Here is a 10170-nt window from a genome sequence, read left to right as displayed (position 1 = left end):
ATCTTGGCAATTATTTAAAAAAAAATTAAAATCAATTCTCAGCTGCTCTCAGGAAAGTAACAAATGGGGATCGTGCTATTCTGAAGAGAAACCGAAGGCATTTGACATAGCCACAGCATCACAGTTGCACAGGACACAGCCATCAGTTACCCTGTCATTTAAAAGCAATCTTTGTATCCATTTTGTATTATCATGGCACTGATGATAATTGAAATACAATCTTTGCCTGGTAATTAACATCTGTGTAACACGTAATTAAGAAGATAATATTAACTTGTTCTACAGTTTTCATAAACATTAAGGATAAAACCAGCTAATCAATTTTTTTTTTTTAGGCATAGCCAAGATAGCAAAGCTTAAAGCTGCCTCCTAGGTGTATTTGCAGTGATATAACTAAAATATCACGGATTCATTAAGCACATGAACCATGGTGAGCAGCTGGATGAAGCTCTGCTGGAAGCATCTACCTCCTTTCCACAGGCCCGTCCATGACTTTTGTGTCCGACCGGGAAGGACCCCCGGACCAAGGTCATCCCCTGCGGCACTCCACACAAGCCCAGGCATGGGTGGACACAAAGGGGATGGCAACTCTGCCAGGGCCATGGCTGTGAACCACCAGCACGGCCCTGCGCTCCCTGGCTCAGGCTGCCCCAGCTGCTCATCTGTTGCTACCAGGTACCGGCTGCCAGCTGCCAGCGTGGTGAAGGGGGCTCAGCTTGGTCTGCAAACGATGGGCTCCACTTGGAATCAGGAAGGATCCACTCCCAAGTCCTCCCTGTCTGGCCAGGGGCATGGTCCCATCAGGGCCACCAGCAACTGGAGGTGGCCTGTGCCAAAAAAGTCTTCTGCCTTCCCTTGGGGACACTCCCTTGGTCAAAAACTCCTTTGATCCCCGTAATTACCATGCTGGCTCCCAGCTACTGCCTTGTGACAACCCATGGAAAACAGCACCTCCTACAAAGCCACAAAAGCACATGAGTTATGGGTAGTATCAGGTGTGAACCACTGACAACCTCCACTGAAAATCACCTCAAATTTATCAAATCAGATTTGTCTAATCAAAAACGTTCTCAAAAAGGCAACAGTCATGTTGACTCTGACAAAAGCAATGAGCTGGCAGCTGGGTCCTGGGCATCTGACAACACTGCCAGGCTCTGCAGACGTTCTCCTCTCCCAACACCCAGAAATGAGAAAACGAGGAAGGACAGACAGACAGACAGATGTGCTCTCTTGTGCTATGGGCAGCACAAAGCTGTGTGCCTTGAATAAAAAGTAAATTGATAATTACCTGATACACAGGATAGTAAAATCAGCTGATCTAAGGGGAAAGGGTTGGGGCTGAAGACCACAAGTACCCCCACCCAGGAACAGCTCCCCTACAAGAGCAGGCCCAGAAGAGTCACCCAACATCTCAAGGATGCTGGTCCCTCAAAGGTGTTCCCTCTCTGCGGTTGCTGACCCAGAGCTTGGCTCAATGAGCATAATAGGCTGGAAAAGCTGAAGACAGCCAGCACCGCAGGAGCCTGTGCAGCTCTCACCGTCCCATCAGGGCTGGTCCTGTTGGAGGGCCTTTTGGGCAAGATGGAAAATTTCAGACCCGTCCCTAGAAGAGCTCCTCTGATGATGCTGGTGGCCCAGTGGACAATGGGTCTGGTGCAGTTCAGAGGGACCTCACGGTACCCTGCTGTGAGCCCGTGGCTGCGGTGAGAGCCCCACAGCCCCAGCAGCCGAGACATCCTGGGGAGGCTGTGCCACCACGGCTGGAGGCAAAGTCCTGTGAGCAGGACTGCAGAGTTACACACAACTTACCCGTGACGCTTACCCCACGCTCAGCGGGGACACGTTACTATAATACTGTCTGATCCTGAATAAAAACATACTTTGAAACAATCAAAAACCTTCATTGCTTGATTATGCAGCTTATTTAACCAGAACTTTGTTCTAGGAACAGTTTTGACAGCAGTGTCTCTGGCAGTGTTTTTCCCAACTATTATCTCCAGCACACAAAGACCCATTTAAAAGAATGGGACATCTGCAGCACTGGTCCCAGCGCCAATCTGCACAGCAATCTTCCGTATTATGCCATGTTGACGAACAAGGCTTGGTGACACAAACAGGCGGGCGGCTGCTGGCCGTGACGACAGTGCTCCTCTGCCTTTCCACATCTCTCCAGCTTTCGGCCATGCCTCTGGACTGATCAGGCCAAAGGCACTGCTCAGGGCCAGGCCTGCACGGCAGAGCCTCCCTGCGTTTGGGTGCTCACCTGTGTGGTTGTGGTCCTCCAAACAACAGACACTTCCAGGTGTAATGCTCACATTGCTGCTCCTACCTGCTTCGACAACCGGCCCAGGTGAGATGCCAGCGCTCACAGACTGAGGACACATGGCACAAACAGGTACCTACTGCTGCTACTCTGCTGTTCTTTGCAAATACCCCCACATCTTTGGGCTCCCAATGGGCACAGCAGTGGGCACACCAACTCCGTATGGCCAATCTCCAGCCTTCACAGAGGGGTCCATGCTGCACGCAACTGCAGGGCTGCACCCAGGCATGGGCACCTGGCCTCCAGAGACACCTGGTACTGTAGCAGCTTTTCTGCAATTAATGGTTTCAGCCAGTTGGGACCACTTTAGAGTACATCTCTAAGAATAACAACAAGTATTTTAATAACACAGTCTCCCCTTCAGATGCAAAGGTCAAAACCAGAACCTATCTACTCAGGTATAAAGCAAATTAAAAGGTGTAAAGTTGCAGTGAATGGAAAATGACTGTGATCCTCAGAAGCCATGCTCTAAGTACAAGGTTACCAGCTCAACAAATCTGCTTTCCCATCTTCAAGAGCTGATTTTGTTTTCTATTCCAAAAACCTCACCACATTTCACTCCTTAAGGTATTTTTCATGGAGTCTTACGACTTTACTTTTTCCCTGCTGAAAAGTTGTGCGTTATCACAAGATTGATGAAGGACTGGTTTGTCAGAACACCATAAATCATTAAAATCTCTTTAATTCAGTACTGCTGTTTGCTACAGCCAAGTTGTAACAGTAGCTAATATAACTTTTATTCATAGCAAGCCTGTTGGTGTTTTCAGGTCGTGTCAACACTTCCATTAAAAATCTCTTTCTCAGTTGCTTATGCTAGAGACGAAAACCTCTTCTGACCCAAAATAAAACCTGCTGTTCAAGATCACACCTCAGTGTGCCATACATCGATAACTTCAACTCTGTAGTCTTAAGAATGTGTTCATGTTCTCATCTTGTGCAAATCTGCAGACCTCCTTGAAGCTCAACAGACCCATATGGATTTATATCATTTACGAACATGGCCAGCCCTCCATGTAACAGGAAAGTAAAACACATAGGTATAGCTGGGAGCATGCTCAAAACACATGCAAAACTAGGCTTGCCCTTTTTTTTCTTCTTTTTTTCCAGAATGAACCTTATTTCTGCCTTGCTGTTGACATAAGTGGCACACAACCAGCACGCTGAAACTACGTCAGGAAAAGCTCTCCTTATTGGCACCTGCACACAGAAAACAGGGAGCTGAGTTCTTCTAGTTGGTGTCTATCATGCACTATTTCCCCATTTTCCCGCAAGAATTCATGAGAGGGGGATGCAGAATGTTACCTACATGCTCTGAATCTTATGATTTAAAGCAATTTCAGGTGGTTCAGATTAAGCACTTCCTTTTAATGTCACGCTGAGAAAATAACGTCTCATCAGACATTAAGCAGATGTTTCTATAATCGAGTTTTGGATATGGGTGATTATTTGACTTGCAGCTCCAAAAAAACGTGTAGATTTCTATACCTCATGAGAGACATTAATCCAAATAAACAAGGAAAAACTAAAGAAGTGACAGCATATAAATCTAAGAAGCAAAAAAGAAAAAGGAGCATTTTTCTTCACTTCTGTTTGTCCTCATTCTCCACCCTCTCCCCTCTTGCACGCCAGCTATATAGTTTCATCATTTGATAGAAATTATAGTCAGTCAGACATCTCAAAATCTGATGTCTTTACTAAATTTGAAATCAAAAAACGTAGGCATTTTGGATCATCCTTTGGTCATAGCCTTGAGCACATGTCTTCGATGTGACATGGCCCAGATTTGCTGACCTTAAGGACACAGAGTAGCAGACCCTCACTGGGGAGGTTTCAAAGTGGACAGGAACTGTGTTTCCCACTGTACGGATGGCTCTGCCGAGAGCGGGAGGAGGACAAACAGGGAGATGTGTTCTGGAACTGTCATGCTTCCTACGGAAAGGCTGTTAGGCATCTAAATTTTTGTGTAGCTTTAATCACATGCTCATATCTCTGCTGGGCTTTTCTGGCTTTATTATTTGAAGAAGAATGATGAAATATCAGACCAACCTGCAGAAATCCCCAAAGACACCATGACCCATCTTCTTTCTGCCTTTTGGATGGATCCAAACCTGGATCCACCATTTACTCCAGCTCAGCAGCACTCCACGGATTTACATGAGGATCTGGACCCCTGTATACAACTATAGTTAACAGGTCTTTTCTGAATAAAATGTGGAAAGTACGACTTCCTATGGTTGACACACATTTTGAGTTAAGTCTTGTATTTGGAGTTATCTTTCACTACAGCCATGATTACATTCTGTGATGTTTTATATGCTGGTGGAGGAGGCAGACAAAATGATTTTTTTAGTTACATATTTGATAAAACTTGGAAACAGAGAGAAATCTAATTATTTCCAATGAAGAATGGAAGGCTTTATTTAATCTCTGAACGTAAATTAATGTTGAAGCTTTTCCTGATCCCAAGGCAAGAACACTCACTCTGCTATTTTGAAAAACCTCATCACTCATCTTGAAAAGGCGCTGCCAGGCAATGGCATTGAGAGCGATGTGGCCTAACGTCTTCATTTGTGCTGCTGCCGCAACGTGCCTCCCAGGCTCCAAAGTTTCCAATCCACGCCAAAGTAAATAAATATAGGTATAACTTTTCAACTAAGAAAGGAGGGGACACTTGTGTTTCACAGTGCAAAACCCTCAGGAGGAATTTAATGCCACTTGCAGCCAAATGCTTAAGTTTTCATTGGCAGAAGCTTGCTTCATTGTGCTGATGTGTTTATTCCCAAATTGCTACAAAGGGATCTGCCCTCGTAGACATATCCTCTAGTGAAGGTCCTCTGTGGTGAAAAACCTTGTTTTTCAGCACCAGGCCCAAAGTATTGCAAAGTAACCGTAAGAGCTATCACACTGCAGATGCTTGTACCTAAGATGCCACCAAATCGTGAAGTGACTCCCAACATGAATGTAAGCAAAGCTCACTTCAGTTCATTAAAAACAGCTAATATGCCAGAGCTATGAAAACCTCCCAAACTTTAATATCAGCTGTTGGGTCTGCCAACTGGCAGTCAGAAATCAGAATAACTCTAAACAATTGTTACTTGACAGCAAATACCTCTGTGCACATACTGTCCATGTTGCACATAGCATTAATTCCTCCATCAACTGCAGCACCCCTCTCCAGGTTTAAAGTCAGTAACTTGACTGAATGGAAGTTTGGCTAGATTATAGTCCCATCTGTTCACATTTGCTTTTTGATATTGCATTAAAATCCCTAGTATCTTTCCCTTGGGAAAAAGGGCAGTTCAAACCTAGACCTTGTAGGACCTGACCAAACATAGCTTTATTTGCCCTTTGCCCTACACGCCCAACACCCAACACAAAGCATTTGAAGGGACACCAACAGAGACCACACTAAGGAACTATCACAGTATACGAACAGCAGAAGTGTCAGTGAGAAAGTATCATCTTGGAAGGGAGAGGGTTAATGATAATTTGTGGTTAAGACCAATTTAGCATGCCTAGCACAACTCTACTAATTGCTGATGATTTTCATTATGAAATGAAATTGTGATTGACCCTTCACAACACAACCCCATTGTGTTGACCCTTACTTTAAAAAAAGCAAGAAAGTGAATGCTACGGCAGCTCCTCAAGGAGATGTCTCCTCCAACTCCAGCATCGACCTCCACACATGCAGGAACTGAATATACAAAATATACCAAGTCCCTTCTCCATGAGGAATCTCTTGCAATTCTTCTAATGATCGATTTCTGTCATGGCTGGCTGGAGAGAGCCTTGTCTCCTGGAAGAGACAGCTGTAGAGGCCAGGGAGATGGAGTTCCCTTCCAGATGGGGGGCACAGGGGCTGTGCATGAGCCTGGACATGGACAAACCCCCAGCTCCTCCTGACTGGTCTCCTTCCTCCATCACTGTGGCCACCCCACTGCCTGAGGCCAAGCAGATGGGTCACCAGCAGACAAGGGGCTGCCTCCACCCTGTTCCCAAGGAGCCACAGCATTGCTTCACAAATCTTTCTATCAAACCTACCAAACAGTACTTAATTATATTGTATTACCAAAATGAAACATGCTTCAAGCGTTCAACAGCAGAGAAGAGGATCTTCCTATTGCGGCTCTCCTATTAGGCATCTATGGAGCTTTTACGCTTCCACTCATTAATGCTGCTGAGTTATTCACCATCCCTCAAGCGATCCATCACCACGCACGTCTCCATGAACATCAGACGGCACTTACTGAGCTGAGTCATCGCTGTGACTTCAGCCTGGCCGCCCAGAGGAGCCAGCAGCTACCCAATCCAGCCCTGCAGGCCCAATGGCAAGCAGATCTATTTCGTAGCAAACTGTGCTCGATGGATTAATGGCATGGGGCATTGGGAAGGGGCAGATCAATACCTGAGCTCATCGCTGCCACCAAGCAGTAGTGCTTGACCACGGCTTAAACTCTGCCTCAATCCTAGAGGCATAGCCCAGAAGAGGAGCTGCTGCTGAGAAAGGTCTCCAATTGGAGTACTCTGCCCAGGAACAACCCTGTGTACCTTATTCTCTCTGATAAGCCAAAAGATAATAGCAGGGGGCTAAAGTCTAATTTTCTCATCTTACGCGAGTGTTCTCCTTTAAGTCAGCATTTGAATGTGTTTCCCTACCGAGGAAAAAAGGTAGAGCAGAGCAGAGCTGAGAGCCTCGGGATGCAGCACGACATATGGACCTCTGCAATGAGCACACGTAGGGCAGTATTTCATAACAAGATGAGTGGCGGCCAAACAAAGCTCCTACATCCTTGCTAAATGGCGCTTGTCAAAACGGCAGCTGTGAAGAATGGGTTGGTTGTTATTTAATCTTCAGTATGGTTTGGTTTAACTGCACCATTTGCTGAATATGAACAGATATATATTTTATACTGCATTGCCCTTTATTTAAAGGAATTTTTAGCACTTACTTTTAAAAAGAATTTTTAGATCAAAAGTAATAATATAGCACAACAATCTTACTGCAACTCTGTGAGTGAACCACACAAACAGAAGGATTCTTGATGGATTTTGTACATAAATAGTAACTAAACAGGAGGTGAGAGTGAAAAGCAGAGACACAAAAGACTTTCTTTAATAAATACTGTTACTTTCCTTTCTTTTCTTTCTTTAAAAAAATCTCATGTGTTTACAGTCCAGAGTGTTTTCCTGAGGGAGGTAGAATTCCTGATCATACAGAAAAAATATAGTTTATTGCAACTGTGACAGGTCAATAAGAATAAAAAGAGTATAAAACATTAGAAAAGCATATTTGCAATTGTCAAAGCGATACTATAGTTAAGGTTTTATTTCAGAGAACAAAATCTCCAGTTTGTATGAAAATGGAAAGCACTAAATTTAGAGTTCATCAATGTTTTCATTCCTAATCTTTTAATTTTATGAGACTATTGAAACAGCTAGTAGTTTTGCTATCCACACTATATAAACAAACATGTCTAGAACTTTTCAGCAGGTGACCCTTGCTAGGTTGTTTCTGATGGCACCTCGCTGCCCTGACAGCACCCGCACCGCCACAGAGCAGTCACATCGCACCCTGGGGTTGGCCAACAGTGTTATTAATGGAAAGACAGATGGAGGAAAACGCCACTCAGGGACTCAAATCCACCGAAAATCACATCCTATTACTTATGCTGCTCACAAAAGTTGTTCTTCATTTCTTAGCCATTTTCTCAGAAGCTCTTCGCTCGTGACAGGCTGAGCAGCTTGACCTTTCACTCTGCCCGTTCTTCGCTTCCCTGTTTCCCCGATGCTGAAAGCAGTATTTAGCAGAAAGATACAGCAATAGAGACAAAAAAAGAGCAGGTACCTAAATGACAGAACAGAATACAGCTGAGGCATGAGAATTAGTCATTTCTGCCTCTTCCTCCCCAAATCCATCAATCTTGGGCAGAGAATGAAATGAGAAGCAGAGAAGTCCCAGTGCACAACTTCTGATAGTGTGCTTGGACACGTTAGGAAGAAGGCTTTCTGTTTCTGAAGAGCAGCGGGGTCTCTAGGACGCTGGGCAGCACATGCCCTGCTCCGCTCTGAAACAAGGCATGTTCACACGCGTGACCGAGCCCTGCACTCGTGCATGCTGGGTGCTCCGTGAGAGGGACTCAGCCAGCTCATCTGCTGCAACAGAGTGAGGTTTTCTGTGTCTGTACAAACATTTGTACTGCACTTGGCTGAATTAATTAATTGCCAGAGAGCAGCCAGACAAATATCAAGCTTCTGAGAAACCGGAGACAGCAGCAGCTCTTCGCCACTTGCTATTGGCAAAATGTCACCCATTGTGCAACAAATATGCATTCCTGGTTTCCTTAAATGTTTCCTAATAAAGTAGGTATTCTATAAAATGTAGGTCAATTTTTCAGGAAGCTTTTTCCAGGCAGTCAGAGAATGAAAATACTCATGAAAATATCCAATATGTTGCACTTTGACAATTCCGGCTATTTTCTAACCACAGCCTCAGATGTCACGGTGTTCACGCACCATCCAGCTGAACAAACAGCAGCACTGTGCCGATGTAAAGGACTCGGTAGCACGCTCGGACATGAGCATAAAAAGGAAAGGTGTATCAGCTTTTACCTGTAGTTACACCAAATGACTCCAGGATCCCTAGATTTTGTAAGGATCAGACATAATGATTTTAAGCAACACCATAGATGACAACCATGACTGAGGCTAACCTGGCTAGATTTGTAAGACAAATTGTATAGCTTTTACAATACAATTAGGTAGTGAGACTGTAAGGCTCATTTTGCTGCCCAGGGAAAAAAGAGTTATAAATAAAGCCTGCCTAGAAAACCACAGACCTTTTGCAAAAGGACATCTTATGTCAGCAACATGTCCTGCCACTTTTGAAGGACAGATACCCATACAGAGGAACCTGGCTCAATACACAGTTTAAGAAATAGCACGTAGTTCAAATCCATAATGTTGGTGCTTCCTCCCTTGGGGGCTAATGACCCACAAAAGGAAGGCAGCACCTAATAACCATCATAAGCTCTGTATGTTTGTGTAGGTATGTATACATATACATATGCACGTATCTATCTATCCACTTATCTATCATTGCTCTCCCAGTAGACCCAGTTCCACAGGTCAGGGTAACACAAATAAAAATCCTGTTTTACTTTTCAGATTCAGTTCCACAACAGTAAAGCAGCATCTCTTGACTGCATCACTACTGAGTTACCACTTGGGACATGCTCGCCAGCGTGGGGACAGGGACCGAAGGCCAAGGTGCACAGGAACACGGGAAGAGGCACTCAGAGGCTGATGCAGAGGGTCACCAAACTCTGCAGCCATGTAAAATAGAAATGGTACATAAATAGAAATGAAATAGAAATGGTACATAAAACCAACACAGAGGTCTCTGCAGACTCAGCTGGTTGGTGTGCAGCTCAGGGCAGCCAAATGCTGGGCCATATAGCGGTCGTGGGAGGGAGGAGACACCATCCCAAGCAGAAGCAACAAGAAATGCACTCTCATGGTCTCCCCAACCTTGTCACATGAAGTACCCAACCCTCCACACAACCCTTCTGATCCACCTCTAAAGGTCTATTCCACAACAACAACTTTTTCCACATCCTCTTTTGCCTGTCTCCAGAATCCATCACCATGGTTCATCTGGGAAACAAGGCAAACCACTACCTAATCCTTAAAAGACTAGAAAAGAGGCAGTTTCAAAGGAGAAAGGTAGGCAGGAAAATTGGGAGGAATAAAAGCATGTCATATGCTCATGAATGGTGTAATGGTTTAACCTCAGCCGGCAACTGAGCACCACACAGCTGCTCGCTCACTCCCCCCTGCCGGTGGGA

The 10170-nt window shown here is 44.8% G+C and overlaps 1 protein-coding gene across 1 annotated transcript in view; it reads right to left on the bottom strand.

Moving 5' to 3' along the window:
• STK32C (serine/threonine kinase 32C) overlaps positions 1-10170 on the bottom strand; it is a 49973-nt gene that overhangs the window by 24517 nt on the left and 15286 nt on the right. The gene's annotated exons all lie outside the window — the stretch shown is intronic.

This window comes from Pygoscelis adeliae, unplaced genomic scaffold (genome assembly GCF_000699105.1).
Source record: "Pygoscelis adeliae isolate BGI_AS28 unplaced genomic scaffold, ASM69910v1 Scaffold4, whole genome shotgun sequence".
NCBI classification, from domain to species: Eukaryota; Metazoa; Chordata; class Aves; order Sphenisciformes; family Spheniscidae; genus Pygoscelis; species Pygoscelis adeliae.
Note: the sequence above shows the minus strand (reverse complement) of the source record. Positions and strands in the feature narration are given on the sequence as shown.